The sequence below is a fragment of the Mustela nigripes genome, chromosome 14 (genome assembly GCF_022355385.1).
Source record: "Mustela nigripes isolate SB6536 chromosome 14, MUSNIG.SB6536, whole genome shotgun sequence".
Classification (NCBI taxonomy): Eukaryota; Metazoa; Chordata; class Mammalia; order Carnivora; family Mustelidae; genus Mustela; species Mustela nigripes.
The window spans coordinates 24,846,022-24,852,021 of NC_081570.1; the positions used below are offsets into that span (position 1 = coordinate 24,846,022).

The following is a 6,000-nucleotide window of genomic DNA, read 5'->3' on the forward strand; positions in this document are numbered from 1 at the left end:
GTGGTATATATATACAATGGAATATTATGCAGCCATCAATAAAATGAAATCTTGGGGCGCCTGGGCGGCTCAGAGGGTTAAGCCTCTGCCTTCGGCTCAGGTCATGATCTCGGGTCCTGGGATCGAGCCCCGCATTGGGCTCTCTGCTCAGTGGGGAGCCTGCTTCCTCCTCTCTCTCTGCCTGCCTCTCTGCTTACCTGTGATCTCTGTCTGTCAAATAAATAAAATCTTTAAAAAAAAAAAGAAAATGAAATCTTGCCATTTGCAACGATGTGGATGAAACTAGGGGGTATTATGCTGAGCGAAATAAGTTAATCAGAGAAAGACAAATATCATATGATCTCCCTGATATGAGGAATTTGAGAGGCAGGGTAGGGAAGTTGTGAGGGGAAGGGAGGAAAAAAATGGAACAAGATGGAACTGGGGAGGGAGACAAGCCATAAGAGACTCTTGATCTCAGGAAACAAACTGAGGGTTGCTGGGAGTGAAGGGAAGGGATAGGGTGGCTAGGTGATGAACACTGGGGAGGGTATGTGATATGGAGTGCTGTGAAATGTGTAAGCCTGGTGATTCACAGACCTGTACCCCTGAAGCAAATAGTACACTATATGTTAATTAAAAAAAAAGATCAAAAAATGGTATGCTGGATGACAAAACAAAAAACAAACAAACACTTATGCAAGAGTACAATCGGAGCGGTTCCACTTATATGATGTTCTAGGAACAGGAAAAATTAATCTATGGTGGGAAAAATCAGAGTGATGGTTGTCTCTGCAAGTGGGGGGTGGGAGTGGGGGTAGGGAGTGACTGGAGAGGGGGCGTAAGGGAACTCCTGGTGAGGGCAGTGTTCCAGAGACCGAGAGTTGTTTTACATGGCTGTGCTCATTTGTCAAAACTCACAAATGGTGTACTTCAGATTTGTGCCTTTCACTGTTAGTCAGTTTTACCTCAAAAAAAAAAAAAAAAAAAAAAAAAAAAAGAAAAGAAACAAATACTGAACTCTAATGACATGCATGCTAAAGTACTTAGGGGTGAAATATACTGATGCTTGCAACCACTCTGAAATGTGTGACAAGACGTAAGATGGACTGAGGAGTGGACAGATGTATGGCGAGTTGGACAGATACATGATAAGGCACGTATGGCCCACTATTAATTGTAGAATCTAAATACATGTAATGTGCACTGGGTAATTTTTTTCAACTTTTGGCATATTTAAAATTTTTCAGAATGAAATTTGGGGGGAAGCTCCCCATGTGATTCCAATGAGCAGACATGGGGATAAAAGATAAATTTCAATTCTCTTAGTTCACAAGGATGAATGAATAATGAATGATGTGCCCCGAATTTCCAGAGTTGATTGTAATCATAACCTCCCACCCCCAACACACACATGAAAGAAAAGAAAAACAGTCAGAATTCCTGGAATAAATATCCAGGTTGCAACAAGATGTCTAGGGTCAGGCAAAACCTTGCAGAGACACTAGGCCCACTTCCCACTGGACTCACGTAGGACACCTCACTCAACGTACGGTCTGATGGGACAAAATACTTGTAATCAGGACAGGTCTGGAAAATCTGGGCAATGTTATATTTATGCTCTAGAACTAAAAACTGTAAACCAGCCTCAGCCAGTATGAGGGGAAAGTGCTACTTACCACTCTGTCTATGGCTTAAAAGCTCTTAGTTAGCCCCTGACCCCCTTCCAGGGCTTACACCTCTGATCTTCTCAGACTCTGTAATTTCTGTAGCTCCACTTCCCCCTGGCGGCCCGCAGATCCACAGGGAGAGCGGGGTCAGGTATTTAGGGAGGAAGAAGCTGGTGTGGGGTGTCCCAAGGGAACTGAGTGGACAGCTGACTCCAGCAGGGTGGGGAGAGAGCGACGGAGGACAGAAGGGAAATAGTGCTGTCAAGTGTAATATGGAGGGAGCCCCTAGTCCCTGAGCTGCCCCATTTATTCTGCATAATTGCTTCATTTCCACTGGCAGTGTATCTCAAAATGAATTTCATTACTGGTGCCTTGGATATCATATTGATTACCAGTTTCATCGATTCTTATCTTGCTAATTAGCATATAAATTAGCCATTTGGGGGAAGCATTAGGCAAAATTGAATTTTCTCCTTAATCTTCTTTCAGAAGGTAAATGAAAATGGATGTGGCCTATGAAGGCCCATGGCCTTCCTATGACACAACCTACGTGTTTTCACAGCCGAGGAACCCTCTTGTTGAGGGATGGAGGAGATTCATGGAAGAAGCTGTCCTACCCCATCTTACTGCAGTCAGAACCCCTTAAGAGTTATCAAGAGAATCTGAGACTGAGGACAGGTCTGTAAGTGGAGATGTGTTTCTCTGAGCTGATAGCCAGCAGCGTCTGTCTCCCACATACACACAAGAGAAGGTTCCGTGATGCAGTAATCCCTGTGGTGTCCTCTCCCAAGCCTGGAACCCAAAACACCATTCTGCTCTCTGGTTGGGCGGCAAGACGAGGGCTCTGGGGCCAGATGGTCTGGATCTGGCTGGGAATGCCTCCTCTGCCAGCTGTGTAATCTTAACATCTCTAAGGCTTAGCGCCCTAATCTGTAAAATGGGGACAATCACTGCACTGACTTCACTGAGTAGCTGTGAGGAGTGAGAGAGAGAGGCTCAGCCCGGCACGTGGCACACAGGAGAGCTCACAGAATGTTAGCATTCTCCAGCAGAGAAGAATCTTGGGAAACTGGACATCAAGGGTTCTCCAGAGGGAGCTGCTCAGCATCAAAGTAATCCTTACTCCAAACTCCCAGGTGCTCAGTCCCTAGAACAGTCCTTTGTCCCGTAGTCACAGACCATTAGTCATGCCATCTCAGTCCTTAGGATCTTGGTAGGCTCACATCACCAGAGCAGGTTGAAAATGAAGAATCCTGGGCCCATCCTGAGGCGGGATACAACTGGCATCTTTATTGTAACAAGATTCCCAGGTGTTTCATATGCATATTCCAGGCAATTCTTATCATATCAAAATTTGAAAAGCCCTGTTTCAAGTCATCCCAGCTGTGGACTGAAAGTCTGCATTCCTCCCCACATTCCTAAGCTGCAACCCTACCCCCCAGTGTGTTGGCCTTAGGAGGTGGGGCCTGGAGACAGTGAGTAGGGTTACATGGTTGTGAGGGTGCGGTCTTGAGAAACAGGATTAGCGCCCTTCTAAGAGCTAGCAAGAGCTTGCCTCCCCTGCTTGGCTCCCTGCCTTGGAAGGATGCCACCCAGTTGGCTGCCTGTAATCCAGAGAGGGCTCTCATCAGCCCTGAAGACCCCCTGGCACCTTGACTTCAGACTTCCAGCCTCCAAAACTCTAAGAAATAAATTCTAGTCCTTTCTAAGCCACCAGTTTATGCCATTTTGTTGGAGTGGCCCAGGCTAAGACATCCCCTTCGTTAAAGTCTTGCACAGTCAGAGAAGAAAGGGCCTTGGAGATTAGCTGCTCAAATACGGCAGCTCAGGGAGTTAAGGTAAGTCACCTAGACTCACTCAGTCCATGGTAGAGCCTGGATGAAGCTTTCGGTTCCCCCATGCTAAGGCTAGCCCAGGTTCTGAAGGGCCTTCCTGAGGCTGGGGGGTTCTGCTCCCTCCCCTTGCAGTGGCCTCAGTGGTGGGCTTTTCCCCCCAGCCTGAGCTGCATCCATAATGAGCTCTGGAAGGAGGAACTCTGTTGGACTTCATTGGGAGCTGTGAGGCCCGGTTACTCAGATGACCTCACTGGAGGAAACCGATATGATGGAGGGGTATACGGAAGAGCGTTCTTCTCACCCTTGATAACCTCTGCAGACTCCTGCCCTCAGAACTGCAGATGCCTCAGGTAAGGACCCACGGGAGCCACTTGCGCTGACGCCCCACAGAGGGTACCTAGGTGGCCCGGGGCAGGGGTGGGCAGCTGGGAGACGGGGTGGGAGGAGGCCCGTTTTCCACTCGATACTCTTTTCTTTACCATTTTGTTCCCTATGCATGTAAAACATATTCAGAAATTGGTTAGTTAATAATAATTTTAAAAAAGAATGCCTCAGATAGAAAAGCCATGAAAAACAATAGCCCATCTGGCCCTGCCATTACGTCATCTACCCCACTTACAACTGTCCTGCTTTCTCTCTCTCTCTCCTCCTGGAACCTGCAAGGTTCAGCCTTGGGGAGAGCTGGAACACAGAGCGGTGCACGGATTCTGAGGCCAGCCTGGAGACACGCACTCTGATCTCGCCTCGGGGCTGTGAGCAAGATTACCTTTTATCCCCATTAGCTTGTGAAGTGATTTGCCCACTATTAAATGCTACTAAGTAAGTGTAATTACGCTTTAAACCCACCTCTGCCCCGCTAAGTCTTGGCAAGAGGAAGGAGAGGACTTGCCTCCAACGGGGTTTTCACTAGATTTGTATTAACCAGGCAAAATGAAGGGGACAAAGCTTGTTATGAATGTAATACACACAGTCTCGTCCCGTTGTTGTGAATTACGTGTTACTGGATGTAGAACTAGATAGGAGGATATGTACCAAAATGTTAATAATAATGGCTGCTTGGGTGGTCTGGTCACTGCTAATGTTTATTTTCTTGTTCGTGCTTTATTTTCCAAATTGTCTGTATTTTTTAAATTATCTGGGCTGAGACATCACAATATTCTCAGCATAAAAGAGAAGTGAAAAATGAAAACCTCAGGGAAAGGGTGCTCATTCTCCATCTGAACAAGTCCCGGTCATTCAGAAGCTGGTGGTGTAGGTCTGTCCGCATTGGCCCACAGCATCCAGACACCTGCTGAACTGGGGCTTGGCCATTCCTGGTGCCCTCAATACATATTCCAACGGGTCCAGGGAATATTTGGTATTTTACAGAGCTAGAAAGCATACAAAGGTGAGAGGCATCAGACTCCTAGGATCAATTCCAGCAGAGTACAACCCCTGACCCAGATAGTGACCACAGAGTGTTCCTGGGGCAAGTCACTCAGTACAGTTCACTTCACTTAGTGCTGCTGGGAAGGTAGGTGGAAAAGATGTGGTTTCTGTCTTCAAGGGCTTTGACGATCTTGTAAGGATGACAGACATAGGTATAAGGAACTAGTTCTGCCACAGATGTACAAAGGGAACAGTTAGAGCCAAGCAGTGTAGGGCAGTGACTTTGGGGTTACCCAGACCTGGATGGGACACACCTCTGCCATCCACTGTCCACGTGACCTAGGACCGTGTGCTGTACCTCGCTGAGTCACTGTTTCCTCATCTCTAAAAGGGAGATGGCAGCCCTTGAGGTGGAACTGTGGGGAACAGGCGGGGGGCCTGGGAGGTGTGGCACATACAGTAGGCACTCACAAAGGGTACTGCTATTATTCCTATTTTGGACACTGAGCTGACAAGGGCCATGGGGGACCACACCATAGTCACACTACCATTACCACGGTCCCCATTTGGAAAAGTTCCATGGAGCCATATGATTATAGGTGAATGGATACAGAAAGGCTCAGTTATTGGCTCCAAGTTTTCCTGGATGATGTCATACAAACAGGCCAATCTTTTTCTTTGCTGTAATGGCCTTAAACATGGCTGCCTTTGGAGATGTGTAGGGGCCTGCTTAGCCTTGGAACCACTTTCCTGTTTTCTCAGTCTTATAAGGGCCAATGGGTGGCTTATGTCTTAGGGTTGTAACTCAGTTCACTCTTTTTGAAATTTTCATAGCAAGGCCTCTCTACCAGTCATTGAATTTGGCAAAGAAGCAGTCAAAGTAAGATCTGGTCTTAAAAGTGAGAGGAGGAGCCTTTGCAGATTTGTTTATAAAAAGAAGTGATTGATACAATTCAATTTTTTTTTTAATTTTTTTTTTTAAAGATTTTATTTATTTATTTATTTGACAGAGAGAAATCACAAGTAAGCAGAGAGGCAGGCAGAGAGAGGAGGAAGCAGGCTCCCTGCTGAGCAGAGAGCCCGATGAGGGACTCGATCCCAGGACCCTGAGATCACGACCCGAGCCGAAGGCAGCGGCTTAACCCACA

The 6,000-nt window shown here is 46.8% G+C and overlaps 1 protein-coding gene and 1 long non-coding RNA gene across 3 annotated transcripts in view; one reads left to right on the forward strand and one right to left on the reverse strand.

The window, feature by feature from the left end:
* Positions 1–4,434, forward strand: part of LOC132002160 (uncharacterized) — a 28,243-nt gene extending 23,809 nt beyond the window's left edge. The window contains exons 2-3 of the long non-coding RNA XR_009399760.1: positions 3,646–3,834; positions 4,148–4,434. This is a non-coding gene — a long non-coding RNA (uncharacterized LOC132002160). The remainder of the gene's footprint in view (positions 1–3,645; positions 3,835–4,147) is intronic.
* PHC2 (polyhomeotic homolog 2) overlaps positions 1–6,000 on the reverse strand; it is a 113,233-nt gene that overhangs the window by 73,724 nt on the left and 33,509 nt on the right. The window lies entirely within an intron of this gene.